Source organism: Lissotriton vulgaris, chromosome 9 (assembly GCF_964263255.1).
Source record: "Lissotriton vulgaris chromosome 9, aLisVul1.2, whole genome shotgun sequence".
Lineage (NCBI taxonomy): Eukaryota > Metazoa > Chordata > Amphibia > Caudata > Salamandridae > Lissotriton > Lissotriton vulgaris.
Window position 1 is genome coordinate 210,908,685 of NC_141697.1, and position 23,389 is coordinate 210,932,073.

Sequence of the window (23,389 nt, forward strand, 5' to 3'; positions counted from 1 at the left end):
GGAAGGAGATGATCCACTCCAGTGCCTTCTCCCGGATTCCGACGTTGCTGAGGCGCTGCACTAGGGTGCGATGGCAGACAGTGTTGAATGCTGTGGAGAGGTCTAGGAGGATGAGGGCCGCTGTTTCTCCGTTGTCGAGCAGGGCTCGGATGTCATTGGTCGCAGCGATGAGGGCGGTCTCAGTGCTGTGGTTGGCCCTGAAGCCCGACTGTGAGGGGTCGAGGGATCCGTTCGTCTCGAGGAAGGCGGCCAGTTGCTTGTTGACGGTCTTCTCGATGACTTTGGCTGGAAACGGGAGGAGCGAGATGGGGCGGTAGTTTTTAGAGTTCGGTGGGGTCCGCTGTTGGTTTCTTTAGTAGAGCGCTGAGTTCGGCGTGCTTCCAGCTCTCAGGGAAGGTGGCGGTGTAGACGGAGGTGTTGATGATGTCCCGCAGATGGGGTGCGATGACAGCGTCGGCCTTGTTGAAGACATGGTGAGGGCAGGGGTCGGTAGGAGATCCGGAGTGGATGGAGTTCATCCTGCGGATGGTGTCTTCTGTGCTGATCGGGGTCCAGGCGCGGAGGGTGGTGGTGGGGGGCGTTGGTGCGGTCGTGGGGAGCGTTGTTTGTGTTCTGAAGCTGTTGTGTATGTCAGCGATCTTGTTGTGGAAGAAGGAGGCGAGGGAGTTGCAGAGGTCTTGCGATGGGGTGATGTCGTTGTTTCCGGCGTTGGGGTTGGAGAGCTCTTTCACGATGTTGAAGAGTTCCTTGCTGTTGTGTGCGTTGTTGTCCAGCCGCTCCTTGAACGCTGTTTTCTTGGTGGCGTGGATCAGTTGATGGTGCTTTCGTGTGGCTAGCTAGAGGGTGGTCATGTTGTCCGGTGTTGGGACTCTTCTCCAGGCTCTCTCGAGGGCTCGGCAGTTCTTCTTGGAGCGCTTCAGTTCATCGGTGAACAATGGGGCCTTCTTGCTGCCGGGTCTGCTGGGCGGGATCCTCAGTGGGGCGAGGTCGTCTGCGTAGATGCTGATCCACTTTGTGAGGTTGTCGGCGGCCTGGCTGGGGTTCGCTGAGCTGGTGAGAGGGTGCTGGCTCAGGGATGCGGCTAGTTGGTCGGCCGTGATCTTGTTCCAGCTACTTTGTGTAACATGTTGCTGGTGGTGGTGGATCGTGGTCCTTCTGAAGCTGAAGTGGACGCAGCTGTGGTACGTCCAGTGGAGTCCGGTGGCGTGGCTGAAGGCGATGTCCTTGCTGGATGAGAAGACTGCAACGAGTGTGTGTCCGGCGTAGTGGGTGGGGGTGGTCACCAGTTGCTTGAGTCCGAGGTTGGCGAGGTTGTCGAGCAGGGTGGTGGTGTTGCGGTCGTTGTTGTTCTCCAGGTGGAAGTTGAGGTCCCCAAAGAGGATGTAGTCAGCGGAGGGGAGGGCGTGCGGGCTGATGAAGTTGGCGATGTCTTCGCTGAAATGCGTGCTTGGTCCCGGGGGTCTGTAGATGAGGGTGCCTCTGAGGGTGGTCTTGGGGTCGGTGTGGATCTTGAAGTGCAGGTGTTCGGCGGTTGTCAGGGTGTCGTCGGTGTTGGTCGTGATGCGGATGGAGTTCCTGTGGATGATGGCGATGCCTCCTCCCGTCTGGTTGGCGCGGTCTCTCCGGGTGATCTTGTAGCCCTCCGGGATGGCGATGGCGATGTCGGGCGCTGAGGAGGCGTTCATCCAGGTTTCCGTGAGGAAGGCAACGTCTGGAGATGTGGTGTCGAGGAGGTTCCAGAGTTCGACGGCGTGTCTGTGGACGGAGCGGGTGTTGAGCAGGATGCACTTGAGGTGGATGCTGCTGGTGTTCGGTTTGGTGGGTGCTGGTGCCGTTCAGGTCCGGACGCAGGTGAACTTGCAGGAGTGGCAGCTGAAGGGTCCATGGGTGCGTCTCGGGGTGGCTCGGTAGCATCCCGGGATTCGGCCAGTGTTGAGTGCGTTGAGGGTGGTGGCGTCGTATGTCCGGAGGGTGGGCTGGGTTCTGCAGGGGCCAGGGGTCCTGGCGCTGGGCGCAGTCCATGCGCGGACGGGCGCAGATGGGCTTACCTTTGGCGCACCTTCGGTGCTCAATCGGTGCTCCCGCTGGGCGTGTCCGCTGCGCAGTTGCTCTGGGGGCGTCATAAGAGAGGAGCCGAGAGGGCGGGTCAGCTGGGTGGCGGGAGCGGGGCGGCCAATGGGCAGGAGGGGGGTGGAGACGCCGGAGGGCAGTGGCGGGAAGGGAGGACCGGGGGCGGCTCAGCGGTGGCTGGGTCGTCCGGCGGCTGGGCTGGGGGATTAGAGGGGGTACAGAAGGCAAAAGGAGGCAAGAGGGGAACACAAAAGTCAAGCACACAGGGCAACAGAAACAGGCTAAACAAACAGCGAAGTGCAGAGGGGGAGGCAAAAATTAGGACAACGGGTGAGCAGCAACAGGGGAGACACGGGGGAAACAGGCGGCGCACAGGGGGGTACACAGGGGGGTACAGAAGGAAAAAGGAGGGGAGAGGGGAGCACAAAAATGATGCAACTCCAGTAATGCATCCTTTCATATGGGGCCTGTTAAGCAGGTGCAAGATTTGGACATAACAGCGTTATAAAAGTGACGAAGTGATATCTCTTAGATTTTACTGTAATACCTCTACAACCCTTTCTTATGTCAATACACCCCTTTTGTATACATTACACCTGACGTAGGTATAATGTGGCGCAGGGGTTTACAAAGTGACGCATTTACCTAGATGCGTCACTTTGTAAATATGACTCAACAAGGTGCATTTTTAACACGACTGGTGCGTCACAAAAGTGACGCACTGGTGGCATAAAAGTGACGCATGGCCTCATAAATGAGGCTCCAGTTTTCTACTCAGGGCCTGCATCAGTCTTACGCCTGCTGTGATACAGGCGCAAGATTTGGACGCAACAGCGTCATAAAAGTAACGCAGTAATATCTCTTACATTTCACTGCATCACCTCTACGACCCTTTCTTGTGTCAATACACCCCTTTTGTATACATTACACCTGACATAGGTATAATGTGGCGCAGGGGTTTACAAAGTGACGCATCTACCTAGATGCGTCACTTTGTAAATATGACTCAATAAGGTGCATTTTTTACAGCACTGGTGCATCACAAAAAGTGATGTACCGGTGGCGTTAAAGTGACGCATGGCCTCATAAATGAGGCCTTCAGTCTTCTACTCATGAGTCATATTAAATGTATGATGCATTATGTCGCAAGTACTTACAGATACGTCAGTATTTCAGACGTATCTGTAAGCGCAAAAGTGATGCATTGCTGGAGTGTGTCACAAAAATGATGCAACTCCAGTAATGCATCCTTTCACATGGGGCCAGTCCCATGTGAAAGTGCCTGCGTCAGTCTTACAGCTGCTGTTAAGCAGGCGCAAGATTTGCACATAACAGCGTTATAAAAGTGACGCAGTGATATCTCTTAGATTTTACTGCGTTACCTCTACGACCCTTTCTTATGTCAATACATCCCTTTTGTATAGATTACACCTGACGTAGGTATAATGTGGCGCAGGGGTTTACAAAGTTACACATCTACCTAGATGCGTCACTTTGTAAATATGACTCAACAAGGTGCATTTTTTACACCACTGGTGCGTCACAATAAGTGACGCTCTGGTGGCGTAAAAGTGACGCATTGCCTCATAAATGAGGCCTTCAGTCTTCTACTCAGGGCCTGCATCAGTCTTACGCCTGCTGTGATACAGGCACAAGATTTGGATGCAACAGCGTCATAAAAGTGACGCAGTGATATCTCTTAGATTTCACTGCGTCACCTCTACGACTCTTTCTTGTGTCAATACACCCCTTTTGTATACATTACACCTGACGTAGATATAATGTGGCGCAGGGGTTTGCAAAGTGACGCATCTACTTAGATGCGTCACTTTGTAAATATGACTCAATAAGGTGCATTTTTTACAGCACTGGTGCATCACAAAAGTGATGTACCGGTGGTGAAAAAGTGACGCCTGGCCTCATAAATGAGGCCTTCAGTCTTCTACTCATGCGTCATATTAAATATATGACGCAAGTACTTACAGATACGTCAGTATTTCAGACGTATCTGTAAGCGCAAAAGTGATGCATTGCTGGAGTGTGTCACAAAAATGATGCAACTCCAGTAATGCATCCTTTCACATGGGGCCAGTCCCTTGTGAAAGGGCCTGCGTCAGTCTTACAGCTGCTGTTAAGCAGGCACAAGATTTGGACGTAACAGCGTTATAAAAGTGACGCAGTGATATCTCTTAGATTTCACTGCGTCACCTCTACGACCCTTTCTTATGTCAATACACCCCTTTTGTATACATTACACCTGACATAGGTATAATGTGGCACAGGGGTTTACAAAGTGACGCATCTACCTAGATGCGTCACTATGTAAATATGACTCAACAAGGTGCATTTTTTACACCACTGGTGCGTCACAAAAAGGGATGCACTGGTGGCATAAAAGTGATGCATGGCCTCATAAATGAGGCCTTTAGTCTTCTACTCAGGGCCTGCATCAGTCTTACACCTGCTGTGATACAGGCGCAAGATTTGGACGCAACAGCGTCATAAAAGTGACGCAATGATGTCTCTTAGATTTTACTGCGTCACCTCTACAACCCTTTCTTGCGTCAATACACCTCTTTTGTATACATTACACCTGACGTAGGTATATTGTGGCGCAGGGGTTTACAAAGTGACGCATCTACCTAGATGCGTCACTTTGTAAATATGACTCAACAAGGTGCATTTTTTACACCACTGGTGCGTCACAAAAAGTGACACACCGGTGGCGTAAAAGTGACGCATGGCCTCATAAATGAGGCCTTCAGTCTTCTACTCAGGGCCTGCTTCAGTCTTACGCCTACTGTGATACAGGAGCAATATTTGGACGCAACAGCGTCATAAAAGTGATGCAGTGATATCTCTTAGATTTCACTGCGTCACCTCTACGACCCTTTCTTGCGTCAATACACCCCTTTTGTATACATTACACCTGACGTAGGTATAATGTGGTGCAGGGGTTTACAAAGTGATGCATCTACCTAGATGAGTCACTTTGTAAATATGACTCAATAAGGTGCATTTTTTACACCACTGGTGCGTCACAAAAAGAGACGTACTGGTGGCATAAAAGTGAAGTCTTCTACTCATGCGTCATATTAAATATATGACGCATTATGTCGCAAGTACTTACAGATGCGTCAGTATTTCAGAAGTATCTGTAAGCGCAAAAGAGATGCATTGCTGGAGTGTGTCACAAAAATAATGCAACTCCAGCAATGCATCCTTTCCCAAGGGGCTAGGCCCATGTGAACGGGCCTGCATCAGTCTTACGTCTGCTGTGATACAGACGCAACACCGTCATAAAAGTGATGCAGTGATATCTCTAAAATTTCACTGCCACACCTCTACGACCTTTTGTTGCGTCAATAAACCCCTTTTGTATATATTAAACCTGACGTAGGTATAATGTGGCGCAGGGGTTTACAAAGTGACGCATCTACCTAGATGCGTCACTTTGTAAATATGACTCAATAAGGTGCTTTTTTTACAGCACTTGTGCATCACAAAAAGTGACGTATCGGTGGCGTAAAAGCTTCAGTCGTTTACTCTTATTTTTTCTCCGTTTCGTCACTGCCTTACTTACCTGGTCTCACACTTACTTGTCTTTATCCAGTCTGTATCTCCACTCTTTCCAAAACATCACTGCTATTTTCTTACCCTTCCACACCCGCGTTCCTTTACTACATTTTCTTCGCATATCCACATTCCCCATGTTCACTCTCCTTCTCCACACTCTCCTTCCCCACACTCACCTTCTTTCACTCCCCCAACTTCACTTCCCTTCTCCTCTTGTCCCTTTCTGTGCTTTCTTACTCATTTTCCTCTCCTTTATCAATGCACTCCACTTCACTTACTCTTTTTCATTTTTTTGAGAACATAGCTCTTTAATGAGAATTGGAGTTAGTTCTGAAAAGAACTTTTTTCTTTTCTTTTTTCTTATTTCAGAACAGGAACAAAAACAGGGAATGGGAAACTGCTCAACAGGAGCAAATTAAAAAAAAAAAATTTAGGGCTGGGAACGGCAGCGATGGTTCTCCAATGCTCGAACCATGAGCAGAACACTTTGTTCTCCATAGCAAAGTAGGTGATCACAGTCTTTGCATTTAAGGACGCCTTTGTTAAAAGAAGGCTGAATATTCGGAACCAGCTCTTGCGTTCTCCCCCTCACCGATGTTGTTGGTCCTCCGGTTGATGTAGAGGCCCCATCACTGAGAACCTCTTGTGCCAGAGCCCTGACACTCACACGGGTAAAATTCTGGGGGTGCCTCCTCTCCACATGCCGAATCATAGTGGAGGTCCCAAATGAATATTTCTTTGTGGGGTCGCCCGTGACAGGACTGTGTGACAGATCCTGCACTCCACTTTTGGAGCATATACCTTCTTCTGGTCATCAGGAATTAAAAAAAACTTCCAAATAAAATGTTCTTTTACTTTTGGTTGAGGAACCTCTTCAGCAATAAATTCATTGGTGTCATCTTCACTGCTGGGTGGTCTGGCAGCCATGATAATCCAAGATAGTCAACAAAGAACCGAGAGCAAAAAGGCAGGTCTTGCAGTCACAAAAGTGAAAGAAGAAGTGAAGGAAATGGGTGGGGATTTCATTCTTTGTGAAAAAAACTGTTACCAACCAATGAAAAGAGTTTTTTTAAGGTCACATGACTTGACGCGCTTACGCTGCGCGCACCAGTGCGCTTCCGGGGGCGCTTACGCGGCGCAACCGTAGGCGCTTCCAGGGTCGCTTACGCGGCACAAACGTAGGAGCTTCCGGGGGCGCTTACGCGGCGCGCAAGAGTGACGTTTTGATAGCTTTACGGAAATGAAAATTCATTTTCATTTCGTAAATTATAAATATTGCTTTTATAAGTATGGTACTAAATGTCTTGCTTTATTATTTACTTTTCATACATATTTTTTTAAACGAAGGCAGAAATAGCGCTCTTGTGCGCTCTCGGAAGAGCTTACCGGTGCGCGCACCCTGAGCGCACCAGGAAAAAACTGTTTAAAAAAAAAATCAAAAAACATTGGAAAAATATTATTATACAAAAAAATTATTAATAATTAATACTTACACAAAACAGCAAATAAAAATAAAAAATCGGAGGTTACAAACTTGATATAGAATTAGCTTTTAAATATCCTTTGAAATTCACTGAAAAAACCATAGGTTTCACAAATGGTATAGTTAGGAATTAGCTTTTAAAAAACCTTTTAAATTCACTTAAAAAACCATAGGTTTCACAATCGTTATAGCTAGGAATCAGCATTTAAAAATCCTTTGAAATTCACTAAAAAAAACATAGGTTTCACACCAGTTATAGTTAGCTGAACAGTTTACTCATTTAAAACCATTGAAATTTCCACGTTATAGTTAGTTGGACTCAATATAACTCGCACGCCCGCAATCCACTGCTGATGATGTCACATATTACATCATTCATGATATGGTCGGTGACATCACTGATGACATCACTGATGACATCACTAATTAGCATTTTAAAAACCTTTGAAATTCACTGAAAAAAACATAGGTTTCACACCAGTTATAGTTAGCTGGTCATTTTACTCATGCAAAACCTTTGAAATTCCCCCGTTATAGTTAGTTCAGCTAACTATAACTCACGCGCCCACAATGCACTGCTGATGGCGTCACATATTACATCACTCATGACATGGTCAGTGACATCACTCATTACATCACAAATGACATCACTGATGACATCATCCAGTGGATGTGTGTCTTTCTGAAAAATAAATATTTTTTATATATGTATATCTAAAGGTCGATGGAAGAATAAATGGGTAAGTAAGTGTCTAAATGGATGACTTTTTTGTAAAATTGATTGTATAACTGACTGATTAATTGTATCTTAGTGAATACATGGGTTACTGAGTAATGTTTAAATATGTAAATATCTGTATCAGTGTCTTACTTTGTGTATAAGAGGCTGCATGGGTTGGTGAGTATCTACATGAGTGTGTATATGGGTTATTAGTTGTCTTTTTGAGTATCAGTATGGGTGTATGTATGGTTTGGTGGGAGGTATTACTTAGTGCATAGATGCATGAATGTCTGATTCACTGTTTGTATGTGTTTTGAAAACAGCATGTGTGCAGGACTGTATGGGTGGGTGAGTGTGTGTATGGATGTGTCACTGAGTGAATGACTGTCTCAATACTGTCTTTATGACTATGAACATATGTGTTAAACTACTATATGTGAGTATTGGTGTATATAAGTGAGTATGTATGAGAGTTAGAGATTTGAAGAGTTCCTGTATAACTAAGTATGTGTTTCTATAAGTGATCGTTTAAGAGAGTCAGTATGTGTATGTTTGTGTGTATAGCTGTATATGCAAGTAAATTGATGTTTGATAGTGTATTTGCATGCGTGAGTATGTGTGTAAGTAACTCTATGGATGACAGGGGGGTAGGCACCCCGTGACACTGCAGGAGCCTGCCCTGGGGAGTGGCGGTCTCCAGGGCCCTCGAGAGCTCCAGGAGTGGGGCCAGACGGCCCCCCTCCCATCATTTGAGAAGCCCCGGGGGGTGGTGGTCTCTGGGGCTTGGGGGTCCGTAACGGGCCCCCCAATTAGAAATGTAGTGCCCGGGAATGTGGCGGTCCCCGGGGCGTGTGGGGGGACTCAGACCCTCCCCACACAGGTTTTTTTATTTGAAAAAAAGCCCTGGGTGGTGGTCCCCGGGGCTGCGGGGGGGGCCCTGTGAGCCCTCCCACATACATTAAATTAGAGCCCCGGGGGGTGGCTGTCCCCGGGGCTGGAGGGGCCTTAATGTCTTACTCATACTTTTTGAGGCGTAGTTAGGATTGACAGGGAATTACTATTGAAACAAATTTAAGATCTGATGCACGATATCAAAAAAACGTCTGAAGCAGATGAAGTAGAAAGACATTAAGGCACTGAAGGAGAGAAAGCTAGACCATGACTACTATTTCTATGAAAGGGGCAGGATTTTGACATTTATTCGCAAGTATGACCATCTTTACAGTAAGACTGAAACATTAGCGCCCACCACAGATGACCACAACGAGGAGGAACAAACAACCCTGTCAAGTGGGAACTGAATCTGAAATCTCGACAGAAGGACTTGTGGTCAACACGCCCCGCCCTGTGAATTTTTTTAGAGGAGTATCGTCACCTGCGCCGTAGCAGACTGTCATATAGCTAATTATTTTCTATATACTGTATTAAGTTAGCATGAGCTTAGTAAATGTTCAAACGCCATTTCACCTTTCTGCTTCATTTTGCACACAATATATATTTGTTGTTTTAGCTTTCATCCCAGATGAGCTTCGTGATTTTCTTGAGAAATAGTATGTTATTGCTCTGATATCAGTTTTGCTCGGTACACTGTCTGCACAGTGAGTGCTGAAGGCTGCAAGGATAACTCGACACAATGTTGTTGTGAGGTCTGACCTTCGCAATTCCATAGACATAACACACATGCTGCTGCCAAAATCTGGCTCTAGGCTGGTTTTATATTGTTGTGCTAGACACACATGAAAAACACTTGATGGTGCTTTGCATGCAGAGAGCTGATGGAAGATGATGTGATCCTCTGCCACTGAGATTTTGAGGTATGGGCCCACCCTGCTAAATCCCAAATGAGACCTTCATAGATATAAAATACTATGCTAAATAGGAAGGGTGAGAATTAGGTGTTGTTAATTCCTATTCATGTCAGCATCTTAGTATGCAGTCACCATTCGGCTTTTATGGACTAGTAACTATGCTGATAACTTTGTTGCTTATAATATGTTTGCTAGTATTGTACAAGATACTGCATTTGAGAACCCTGCATTAGTAAATAAATATTTCAAATATGCACGTGTCCTCATTTACTCCACGTTCTGGTTTGCAATGATTATATAGCGAAAGAGTGTTCATGTGTTCCACGATAGCTGAGGTGATCTAAGTTCATGTTCTGGTCTGTCTAAGCATTGGGAGTTTGTTATGACCAACGAGACACTGAGTTTTGGGCCATCCTAATTCACCGAGGTTCCAGGTCTCTATGCACAGTGCTGTAGGAGAACGGAATTCCAGCTACAAAACGGACGATCAAGGAGACTCCGGCACTAGCAACAAGGGGACAGAGAGGACGAGGATGTGGAAGAGGTCGGGGAAACGTAGAAACCGAGGAAAGAGGCTTCAGCAGAGGTGGCAAAAGAGGCAGATCAAGGGGCGACGTGGGAAATATCAGGACACGCTCCAAAAGAGGACAATAATGGGCCCTAGTATGGTAAACAAAACTTTAATTAATCTCTCCAAAAGGGTGATAAGTGACATAGAAAAAGGACCTTGAGTCTTGGACTTTCCTTTTGTCCTTCAATGCCATTCAACTATTGTGAGTCTAGGATTGACCTGTTTAAATCTGTGCGTAAACTGAAGCTTACGAAATGGCACAAACTTAAAAGATTGGCAAGGATGTTTCCGACAGACCACACATTACAAACAGGAAGGGCAGAAACATTAGAGATATGTTGGTGCAAAGGGATATCACCAGGTACTCGACAGCTCAAGGACATGGACTGAAAGATTTCTTTCCCTGTGGCCATTGTAAGACTTGTAAAAATAGTACTTTCAAGAATATGGCTGAGTACAATGGCATTCGGAGAGAAATCAATCAATTCTCACGTGTAGCTCTACTTACGTGATCTATGTGATCGTATGCCCCTGTAAGCTTTGGTATATAGGGAGCACCACCCTATATGCCAAAAGACAAGTCCTAGAACATTGTTGGGCCATTACACACATGGATGAAAAATACCCCATGGCAAGGCACTTCAGGGACAGACATTTCTCTAATCCCTCACTACTTAGTTTCTTCATCCTAGAACAGATTAACAAGAGCCCCAGGGGTGGCAATAGGGTTTTGAAACTGAGGCAGAAGGAATCCAAGTACATTGTAGACTTTCAATCTAAGGACCCCGGGGTTTAAATCAGAACGAGGAACTTGCAGTACACCTGAGGGTCGAGTAATAAGCATTTCTGCGTGTACTGCATTCCATGTTTAACACCTTTGTTAGAAATAAGCAAGCTCTTACCCCCCCTTGTGCTTCTCGCACATTCAGCATAGCTTCTCTCCTCAGGCTCAGTGCATTTGAAAATGTTTATTTCTATAAATATTTTAGTTTTAATTTCTAATTTTTTTTTTATGTTTTCCTGCAGGAGGACATTATAAACAGAAGGGGCCCAATCACCAAACTCACCATCACAGGTACCATCTCCCTTCTCAGCACTTCAACACTTCTTCATCACCGAGCATGCCTTCACTGATGGGCACCTGTGGCAAGTACCATGGACTTTGCGGCAGTACAGTGTGAGTTAGCACTTAGAGTGTATTCCACTATCCTTGGAACTACTAGACATACACCGCTTTTTGTTAGTGTGCGAAACAATGTATTTTACATGGTCACCTTTTTACACAACAGTTTAGGTCTGGGGAGCAATGGCCAGTCATGGGTTTCATCATTCGATTGATGGTCAGTGCCTCACAAGATATTTTCAGTCAACTGCCAGGAGCGTATCTTGCTAGCAAAGCACAATAGCTGAATTTAACAGTCTACCCTTGCGCAGGATGCTGCCATTTCGGATCTTTGTCTGCATTGTGCAGTTTGATTGTTGTTTGCATTCTGCATGTTTCGGCCAACCCATGCCATGCCCTTTTTTTTCCGGACATTTGTAATGTGAATCAATTCAACGAGGTACATTTGTACGGCACGGGATGCAATATTCTGCTATGCTTTACACTTTGACTGACAAGACATGTGGGCTGGATCACTCGTAAATTTAGTGTAGGTACGGGGAAGTATAATGCAACGTTATGACACACGTCTTTAACCACATCGCTGCTGTGGTTATTTTTACCCTGTGCTGGAAACTGCTATTTGGCTTTATTCATGACGAGCTCAGCTCGTCATCAGGACAGCTCAACTGTGCCTCATGACGAGCTGAGCTCGTCATGAGCATGGAAGGGGTTAAAAAGTATGATTATCTTTAACTCTTCTCCTGCATGTTGGTTTTCCACTTTATTAGGTTGTGTGGTTATACTTGCAATACAGAAATGTGACTTTATGAAGGACATATGCTTTGCCGAAAACCTTATCAGTAAGCTTGATGTGTGCACTTACTTACGTGAACAAGGCTTAGTTGGAAGTCGAAACATGTTGTGTAGGTGAAACAAGCACCCTTGGATTTGGGACTTGCTGGCTTATGCTGTGTGTGGCAGAGAGTGTATGTTATTGGAATTTTTTGGTTACGGACATGATTTCACTACCGGGGTGCTCAGCCTATATATACGCCACCTCCCACGAGGCCACCGGCAGTCAGAACGGAGCAAATGTTAGCAAATATATATATATATCAAGTTCCACTGGTTACCCCAAAGCAGGGCGCACTCACTCGTTGGCGCTACATCAGGACAAGGAAGAGTCAGGTACATCCAGCGTCCGCAGCAACCTGACGCGTTTCGAGTATTGCACCCTTAATCATAGGTTTTCACTGCTGCTCACAAACAAACTGCCAGCAAAAATGGTTTCCAGCAATCGCCCTTTATTTGACAATCAATCCACCTCAGGTGAGTAGAATTTTCAAATTGCACGCTGGGACTGGAAGTCCATACACTAATTCCCCAGTGGGCTGCAGGCAGTTCTTGCGTAAATAATGTCCATCACAAGGAAGAGTCAGGTACATCCAGCGTCCGCAGCAACCTGAGGAATTAGTGTATGGACTTCCAGTCCCAGCGTGCAATTTGAAAATTCTACTCACCTGAGGTGGATTGATTGTCAAATAAAGGGCGATTGCTGGAAACCATTTTTGCTGGCAGTTTGTTTGTGAGCAGCAGTGAAAACCTATGATTAAGGGTGCAATACTCGAAACGCGTCAGGTTGCTGCGGACGCTGGATGTACCTGACTCTTCCTTGTCCTGATGTAGCGCCAACGAGTGAGTGCGCCCTGCTTTGGGGTAACCTGTGGAACTTGATGTTAACGGCCTACCCGGCCGGGGGGCGCACCTCCCCGAAGCAGGCGGCTCTGACGCTGGAACTCGGCGGTTCAGAACTTGCAGGCGTATGGTTATTTTGGAATTTACGCAAGAACTGCCTGCAGCCCACTGGGGAATTAGTGTATGGACTTCCAGTCCCAGCGTGCAATTTGAAAATTCTACTCACCTGAGGTGGATTGATTGTCAAAAAAAGGGCGATTGCTGGAAACCATTTTTGCTGGCAGTTTGTTTGTGAGCAGCAGTGAAAACATATGATTAAGGGTGCAATACTCGAAACGCGTCAGGTTGCTGCGGACGCTGGATGTACCTGACTCTTCCTTGTCCTGATGTAGCGCCAACGAGTGAGTGCGCCCTGCTTTGGGGTAACCTGCGGAACTTGATATATATATATGTATATATATATATATATATATATAGGTAGTAGGTAGTTATAGTTAGGATTTTTTTCAATGCAAAATCTCAAAATTCTATTTGGAATAACTTTGGCGCCGGTTGACAAATCTGCCTGAAAACTTCCTCAAATTTGCCTCGCGGAGCTCCGGTCCTTCCTTGAAAGTCTCGGGGGGATTCGTCAAGCGGGGGCCATAGGGCCTTTGGCCTCACTTTTAGCTCGAACGGCTGAATGGATTTACACGAAACTTGGCAAAATTGTAGGAACTGTTAGCCCGATGTGCCTTTGCTATGTCTCAATATATGTGCTCCAGTGGATTTTGTGAAATTAACGTTTAAAAAAACAGATATATCTGTGACAGCATCCCAGATAGCGCTCCAGATCGCGTACTTTTCGCGTAACGGAGCTTTGCAAAGCGAAGCTGATTGGCTCTCCGGTGTCTGTCAACATTCTAAACAGTCCGGTGGGCCGCCATCTTGTCTCTCGGTAGGATCGAGAGACAAGAGGAGGAGAAAAACGAAGGGGGAATTTAATGAAAGGGGGCAAGGTAGACCCCTCTTGACCCCCTAGGAATAATGTTGGGGTTATTAAAGGGTCCCGTGGGGCAAATAAAAAAAAATTGATTTTTCGCGGTAGAAGCGCTTCTCGGTTTGCGAACCGGGTCGCAAACTGGTAGCGAAACGTGAATTCGCCATTTTGTGTTTCGATTTAATTAAATTACTAGATGGAGGAAAAGCAATGTGAGTATTGGGTATAAGGGGGTATGGGAGACGTATCCTGACCCCCTATGTTTTCTGAGGGTGGTTGATGAGGCTCATATATGTTGATACTTGTCTTCCAGCAGTTGCGTGTGAGCGTTTTTTTTTTTTTTTTTGCCGCTTGACTTCTGTTAACGTTCGATTCGAAGGAAATTAGGAAGTGTTGATCACCATTTTGACACTGCGAGTAAATATATTGTTAAAAATAATTGTTATAAATTAATTCGTATTGATAAACATTGTCTGCGCCATCTTGCTTTTTTTCCAATGCCACACTTTTGTTGTGTACGGCAGCCATTTTAGATGCCTTGACCAGACCCACTCTCTGTACGCCGCAGATCCTCAGCATGGCTCCCCACCCTCGCAAGCATCTCCCCCACGCACTGGTCACCCGTGCTCTCTCTCTCATGCATGGGCCATAAACTTCCGCCCATCTGCGCTGTTCTTCCCTGAGTATCACACCCTGTGCCCGCCCGACACCTCCCTTTCACCCTATTCACTACCGCACCCTCTGACACTCCTCTTCCTCTGTGTCTGATTGTCCAGGCCGGTCCCAGGCTATCACCTAGCCCTGCGGATGTAGTTTATGGCCCCAACTGTAAAGAATCACCCCTGTTCAAAGGAGTTACAGTAGATCAAGGTCGCCACCTCATGAGATCCGTCACACCACACGCGTTCCTACTATCTGATAACGATCCTGTATTGTGATTGGTGAGGGGATTCTCACTGTAAGGGTGTGTGGGACCTAGCCTGAAGCGGAAGATTCCAGGGATGCCTTTTTGTACATCAACGTCTTCACAATTATGTGTCACATTAAAAATATATAGCACTCCAACAAAGTAGAAGGATTATAACACTTGAATAACTTATAAATATATACAACGCTCCAACAAAGTAAACACGTTAAAAAATAACTTTTTAAACAACTATTTATATGACATTGCTTTAACCAGGATAGACAAAGAAATGAAACAGTGATGTAAAAGTTTCTGAAAGAAATGCCAAGAACGTCCCATGTGAAAGTGAATTTTATCTGGCAATTTTTTTCTTTTAATTCTCATGAAAAGAAAGTTAATGCCAGGTTCGTTACCTGCCTCATCTGCAAAAAAAAAACTCTCGAGAGGAACCGAAAAAAAATATAGCTATGGTAATCATACCATGCATCGGCACATGGAGAGGTGGCACCCTCTTAATTATTCTAAAGCACAACTTCGAGATTTGGTGGATAATCCCCTTTCGGCAAAAACATCCATCAATGACTTAGCAATAAGTGAGTCAGAGGCAAGGGAAACGGTCCCAAATCTGCAAAAGAACTTTGGGCAGATGAGATTGACTTGTGTAGCATGTGGAAAATTAATTTCATGCGGAGAGATGAGTATTACTTTAATAAATAGATCATATGAAAATCATCAATGTCCAAAACGTTTGAGGAAGAGAGATAACCTTTAGTGGTACGGGGTCGTTTTCGTTTGAACTAGGGGGGCCAGGTGACATTCCTTCGGGGTGGCTTAGGGGCATTTAAAACAACTTCCCTGATACAGGTAGCATATAAAGTAGAGGGTAAATACCAGGATCTTTATCGATTGCTTTATGCTGTACAAAAATGAAAAACACATACAACAAACATGCACCATTCATATTTTCAATGTTTCTGCGTACTATACTTTTTAACCCTTAACTAATTGAGCTGCTTCATTTCACCTACTTTAAAAAAAAAAAAAAAAATCGGAAACAGTGGCCTTTTATTCGAAACTTACCAATCTACGCGTTACAACTACGTTTGCTTTTTCAAAAACCTTTAATAAAAATGTTGATGCCCAAATACGGGCCTGCAACCCGGTGGGCCGGCCACGGAGCAGGCTGGAACTGAAAATGGGGGGGGGGGGTATTTATTTGTGGAAAACATAACAGAGAGTCAGTGGTCGTTGATTTCATAGTAAAAGGTGCGACAAGTGCAACAAAATCATATCGATAATTGATTGTGAGCAAGTACCAAAAGTGTCGACAATTCGAACCTTCAATAATAAATACAGTAATCAATGATGCATTGGAACTTAATATCAATTCATTGTTCGAACTTGTAATCAGTACCCGTCCCATGTCAATTCATTGTTCGAACGTATATTCAATACCCATCCCGGATCAATTCATTGTCCGAACATATAATCAGTCTTATCCCATATCAATTCATGTGCTAAAAACTGCATACATATCTCATGATATCAAGGCTGAGCAATCGGGCACAACAAGGAGGCGAGAGTTTCATTTGTACCGGCGCCATTTTGGGTGAGGTCAGGAAGGTCCAAGTATAGTCAAAATGTCTCCACCAACTCGTGGTTGGACCGGGACCTCTTTCGGCAGTCCAAAAGTTTTCGTTGAAGGGTAGCAGAGGGGACTGCCGACATCAACCATCAGTCAAAGTGGGGTGGGAGGCAACAATCTCTCCTACCGGGTCATACTGGTGTCCCACCGGAACTGATCAAGTTGGTAGTCTTGCAGGATTTTGGTCATTTCAAGACTGAGGCCGGCGCCGGCATGAGCGCGCCGACATCCCGCGGCTACGTCGTGGTCGTTCCGTGGGTGATCATGGCAGTCATTCCCCATCGGGGGTCGGGGGCCCCCGTGGCTCTTATAGAATCTTCAAAGTTGAGGAGAACGTTTCTGGACGCAGGACTCATTTTCTAGTTGAACTCAGAAGCATCGTTGCACCGCAACAGTGGACGAGACCCCCGCTGGGTGAGCGGAGCATCATTGCCTCGCAATAGTGGACGAGACCTTTTGTTGGGTGAGTGCAGCGCCGCTGCATCGCCAGAGTGGAGGAACCCTTGTCGGGTGAGTGGAGCGTTGGGGGTGCAGCTGAGGGGCCCCCACCTGGGGGGGTGGGAGAGGCTCGTTCGCGCCAGCTCTCCCTCCCAGCGCACCCCACACCGACACCTGGCGTTGATATCCGTGATGTCCGGACCAGGCGATAAGAGGGGGGGGTCAGAGGCAGAGGCAAGACATCCCCCCCGTGGCCTGCAGGGCGCCGCTTCAGGCCCGAACGGAGAGCTCATATCAAGCACACGTGGGAAGCGGTTCAGCGAGCCCGTCTAGAAGAATACCCGCCGGCCTGGCGGACTGAAACTTCATGGACTCACGCCAGATTGAAGGCAGCGAGCACGTCGCCAAGTGTAGGAAGACCTTTACAGTATTCAGCAAACGCGCCGTGCGGTAGGCCAGTGTCCCCGTCAACAACGAGTCCAGGATACAGGGTGATGGCCGCCATTTTGTCAGCCCGGCGGGGCCACAGCACTCTCCGGTATCGATCCAGCCGCCAGCAGGGTTCAGGGAGAGCCAGCCCGGGACCACCAACGGCACCAACGATGCAGGGAGGTGGGCCACCAAAGTAGTGGAGTAGTCAGCGCCTCCGGCCCATGGGTACAGACCACCGAGTGCAAGACTTCCCCCCCCAGTGTTGTTACAGCCATAATTGAAGAAAGAAGAATATCTCGTCGGCCTCGGCTCCTCTCCTGGTGCACCTTACGCGACGACCCTTTTGATGGGTGAGTGGAGCGTTGGGGGTGCAGCTGAGGGGCCCCCACCTGGGGGGTAGGAGAGGCTCGTTTGCGCCGCCTCTCCCTCCCAGCGCACCCCACGCCGACACCTGGCGTTGATATCCGTGATGTCCGGACCAGGCGATAAGAAGGGGGGGGTCGGAGGCAGAGGCAAGACATCCCCCCCGTGGCCTGCAAGGCGGCAGAAGAAGGGAATCGGGAGGCCAGTACATTTCAGCCCATCCACGCCACAGCTGATGGTGGTTAGCTGGGCCCCGCCCTGCACGTGTCGAGGCCTCATCTTCCGGATGGGCGTAATCGTGGCCCTGTTGCACTTCGGGAGTTTCCGGAATGGGGGTAGGTATCTGCTGATTTGTATCTATTTCATGTTACCGTTAATGGGCGTGGCGGGCGGTGGGACAGACATGCTTGGAGCAGTGGGGGGGTGGCGGAGCCTAGCTACCTCGTGGCTGCCGTAACGTCAAGCTTGGCTTTTTTCCCTACTTTCATGTTTCTTATTTCTAGCGAAGTCAAAAACTCATCAGTGGCCTACTGATTTTGTTTGATTTCTTTCCCTTCCTTTTCAAGTGTGTTTCATGCTAAAGTTTCTGTTTAACAGGATACAGAAATTACTTCGTTTTTTACATATGTCTTCTTTATTAGGGGTACTCTCCGGTTGAGCCAGATGATGTACCTCTAATAAATGGTCCGGGTGGAACTAGTTTCTCAATCAGTGGGGAGTAGATGGGTATGACAGATTACAACGGGGGACAAAGGTCCGCATTACCCACCCTTCACTACTTGCAAAGACTAGACAGAATATTTCTATTCCACGTTATTTACAAACAGAGAATACCTCAAGAGAACTATTCCTTGAACAATAAATGTCCAGCCAATCAATCAGTGGGGAGAAAAACAGGTATGACGGATTACAACGGGGGACAAAAGTCTGCATTACCTATCCTTCACTATCTGCAAAGGGAGACAGAATATTCCTATTCTTCTCTGTTTGTAGACAGGGAATATCTCAAAGAGCAATAATCAATAAAAAATTAACAACTTTAAGATAAATACTCACAATATGACTACTCAACGAAGTTAAAAAGTAACGGATATAGGTACTTGAGAGGTTTTCGGTGGCAGATAATCTACAATATACACTTGTACATATGAGTCTGATACAGGGTGGATCTCTGTATAACTATGGATAATTAGATATTAGGATGGCATACAAAGCTCCCAACCTTCTTACTTTTTCTCTTAAAGGGTTTCAAATTTGGGACAAATATTAGGCTGTGCTCTAGAGGTTGACGGTGTTGCTCCACTGGTACTCGGGTCTTCTCATGAAGCAGAAGGAGCCGCTCTCAATCTCCTTAACTCTTCCCTTGCAAAGTTGACCGGATCCTTAGTCTGCAACTGCTTCAGCATACTTGCAGTTCCATACAAGTCCTTTTTATTGGGGTCTCCTCTTGAAAGCAGTCTTGCATATGCGGCAAGTAACTTTTCTTGCATTCACCTTTTTTAAGACTTGTGAACATTAATTTCTTTTTTTTTTTTTATTGTTAGCAGGCTGACGCAGAGAACAACAAACAAAAAAAAATAATAATAGTACATAAACACAATACATATATATAATGGCTATCATACATGACGTATACACAATTAGGTCGGTACTGCAGTTGAAAGCAAAAGAAAGGCAAGAAAGGAGATAAGGGCAGAAACAATGAAGAAGAGAGCAATTTCATGTTAACAATCTCAAAACACAATAGTAGTTGTCAAATAATACAGTTTTTCAAAAGTATAACATCAGCGTTCTATAAAAGTTCCCCAATTTTTTTCATATTTTTTCATTGCCTTTATGCCCCTGATGTTTGCTAAAGCAAGCTCCATTGAGTGTACTTCAATTACCAATGCCCACCAATCCCAGATTTTTGGTGTTTCTGAGCTGATCCAGGCTCTTGCCACAGTTAGTTTAGCACAAGATATTAATATTGTAATCAGGGCGGCATGTGGGAGTGGAGCCGGATAGATATCTAATAAAACAGACACAGCTGTTAGCGCTGGTATCTGTATCTGCTTCATATGCAAGATTTTTTCAATTTCGCACCAGAAAGTTTTCAAATTCGGGCATGAGAACAGCATATGTATCAGGTCTGCCGCTTCAGTAGAACATTTAGGGCATTTAGTACGATCGCTATAAGTGTTGTTGGGGGACCATTTAGAGATTTTTTCGGGGGTGTAATATAGCATACATGTTGTTCTGAATTGTTGGAGTCTTAAGCTGGATGATCGTACTCGTTTGTTAATATTCGTCAAAGAGTTTGTTATCTGTTTAGAAGTTATATTTGATCCCAATATTCTGCTCCATTTATCAGCAAGCTTACTGCAATCGTTAGATTTGACAGCAATAAGAGTTCTATAGGTCTCCCTTATAACAGATTTGTTTTTTAATGAGTGTAAGCAGATCCAGATGTCACATTCTGGGGGTTCCAAAATTAGTTTTTTGTTAATCAGATAATCATGTATCTGTAGGAATTTGTATCTCATGTTTTCGGATAGATTGTATAGTTGCTTAAGGGTGTTGAAATCCATGAAGCCCTGTATATTGTATAAGTCTCCTAAGGTATTAATACCTAGTCTAGACCATCCGTGGCCAGTGTTATCATTAAAGATATTTGGTAGACCTGGATTTCCCCATAGTGGTAAATTTGAATGAAAAAGGTTAGTATCACAAAAAGATAAGATATTGCCCCATATCTTTGTTATATCTCTAGCTGTCTTAAATGTGACTCTTTTGTAATAATTGGGATCATTAGTTCTAAATAAAAATAGATTTGAATCAGATTTTAACATGAAATAATGAAAAAATAAAGCCCTTCCTTCGTTGAGTAGGGAGCGTAAACGATTAGTGAAAGCAGACCAAAAATATAATTTAAAGTCCGGAAAATTAAGCCCACCTTCATGTGTGTCATTTTTCATAAGGTTTAATTATCTTCTCGCCTTTTTATACCCCCATATGAAACTGCTAAATATTCCATCCAGTTTCTTAAAAAATTGATTATTTAATGCTAGTGGTATAGATCGAAATAGGTATATAAATTTAGGTAATACCTTCATTTTTATCAAATTAATTCTGCCAATTATATTGAGAGGTAGCCTATGCCATTTTATTAATAGTAACCTTGTAGATTTGATTAATTCATCATAATTTATTTTGTTAATATCTTGTACTTTGGCTGTTATTCTTATTCCCAGATAAGTGGCTATTTTGCATATCTCAGGCACCATCACAGGTGGGGCATAGTTAACTATTATTTGCATTTTTTGTAGGTTTAATTTATAGCCCGCTACCTTGCCATATTTCTCTGCTTCTAAAATTATTCCTTTTTGGGCCTCTACAACATCTTCCGTGTAAACCGCTATGTCGTCAGCGTATGCTGTTATTTTTAATTCTTGGTGTCCTGATTTAAATGGTATGATCTGGGTTTGAGATTGTAGGGCTAGTAAAAAAGGTTCTAAAGAAAGTGCAAATAAAAGAGGTGAGAGAGGGCAGCCCTGTCGAGTTCCTCGTAAAATCCTGAAATCTGAAGATACCAGCCCCCCATAGCTAGTAAATGCAGTTGGTTTGTCGTACAATGCTTTAATACATTTCAAGAATTCCCCCCCAAACCTTAATTTGGATAATACGCACCAGAGAAAATCCCATCCCACTCGGTCGAAAGCTTTTTCATTAATTAGTTTCAAAACATTCAATAAATAGGGTGTTACTATGCATTGTGTCAAATGCTTTATTAAAAATATGCAGAAAATGTTCCCTTTATTTGTTGTTAAGGTCTTTACAAGAGAATTTGAAAGGAGAAAGTAGGAGATGAATAACACATGTAGGACGTTATATCTCAAACTGCAAAAATTGATAAAGAGGGTGGACCAAAGTCTGCATGTACAATGCCAGTGGAAGCGTTTCAGGCACACTGCGAAGATTTAAAAAAATATAAATATTGTCAAGTTTTACTTTGACTTGTGATGTTTGATCTCATTTAGTCACTTCCATCTAAATTTAAACACTAGTTTGTCATCAGTGATGTCACTGACCATGTCATGAATGATGTAATGTGTGACATCATCGGCAGTGGATTGCGGGTGCGCGATATATAGTTAGTGCAACTAACTATATATGGAATTTCAATGGTTTTGTGTGAGTAAAATAAGGTTTTGTAAATGCGAATCCCTAACTATATATGGTCTATAACCTATGGTTTTTTCAGTGAATTTTCAAGGTTTTGTAAATGCTAATTCCTAACTATATATGGTCTATAACCTATGGTTTTTATTTATTGAATTTCAATGGTTTTTTGAAAGCTAATATCTGTAGCTGTAAAATGTATTCTCCTTTAAATCTTAAAATATATTTTACATGTTTTTAATAAAAAATTTTAAAAAATATTTTTTTGTTGCGCTCCCAGTCCGCGAACCGGTAAACGTTCTTTTAGCGTAACTGTTACGTTAGAATGACGTTTTGCGTTGTCGCGTAATACGTCATACGTCATCGGACGCGCCAAGTTAGCGGACCCGGAAGCGGACCGGAAAGCGGCGCAAAGCGCGAAACGTAAACACAGCAGGTCATGTGACTCGGTAATAACACTTTTCATTGGTTCATTTCACTTTTGGTTTCCTAATGATGTAATACTAGGTCATGTGATCTAAAATTAACACTTTTCATTGGTTTAGAACTTTTGCTTTTCCCAAATGATGAAAACCCCTCCTTCTTTCCTCACTCTGACTTTCATCTTGGTGAGAGAAAGACCCTTTTACATTCTAGAGAAATGGCTTCAGTTGTTGCTTCTGGTAGTGTTCCCCCACCACCACCTCCACCTCCTCATGCGTATTTACAAGACACTTGCCCCATGAGGAACACTTTCCATTTAAAAAGGAAAAAAGAACATCAAAGACACTCAAATGCCTTATAAATATGACCCAAAACAACCTATGAAGCTCTAGCAGTACATATCCAGAAATGTAATTGATTTCAAAAATCGTTTTTAAAAACAACATATCTGTTTCAGCTTACATAAGAGACCATGGAATGGGCTCCATGTACAACAATAACTTGTGTTACTGCATGCCAGAATGCTACACCGAATATGCAATTACAATTTCTCAAAGAAATAAAATCTATTTGTATATCACTAGAGACAAAGCCACATTTTAAAAACACAGCTTTCTTCATCATTTTCTCCTTAAATCATACTATTCTCTATCTAAATTAAATAAATCTTTTCTCACCTTAGCAAATACTTTTTGAGTTTTGAAAACAGTCTCAGAAATACACCAAATTGTCTTCAGCAGAAGAAAAAGGATGCACTCCAGAGGCTGCAGCTATTGAAAGCACAGAAATACAGATATTCATTTCACATATCTCTCATATTAGCCAATCATAACTCTTCCCTCACTTTTTTCAAATCAAAACCCTTCCCCCCTCTGCCCTCTCTGCCTTTTTTCCATAGCAACCACCTCCTGGAAGACCTCTCATGTTTGCAAATTCACACAACAATGTTTCAATTGAACTCTGAACTCTCAGTGCACCTGCGTATCCAGTGCAATCTTTCATTAAATGTTTC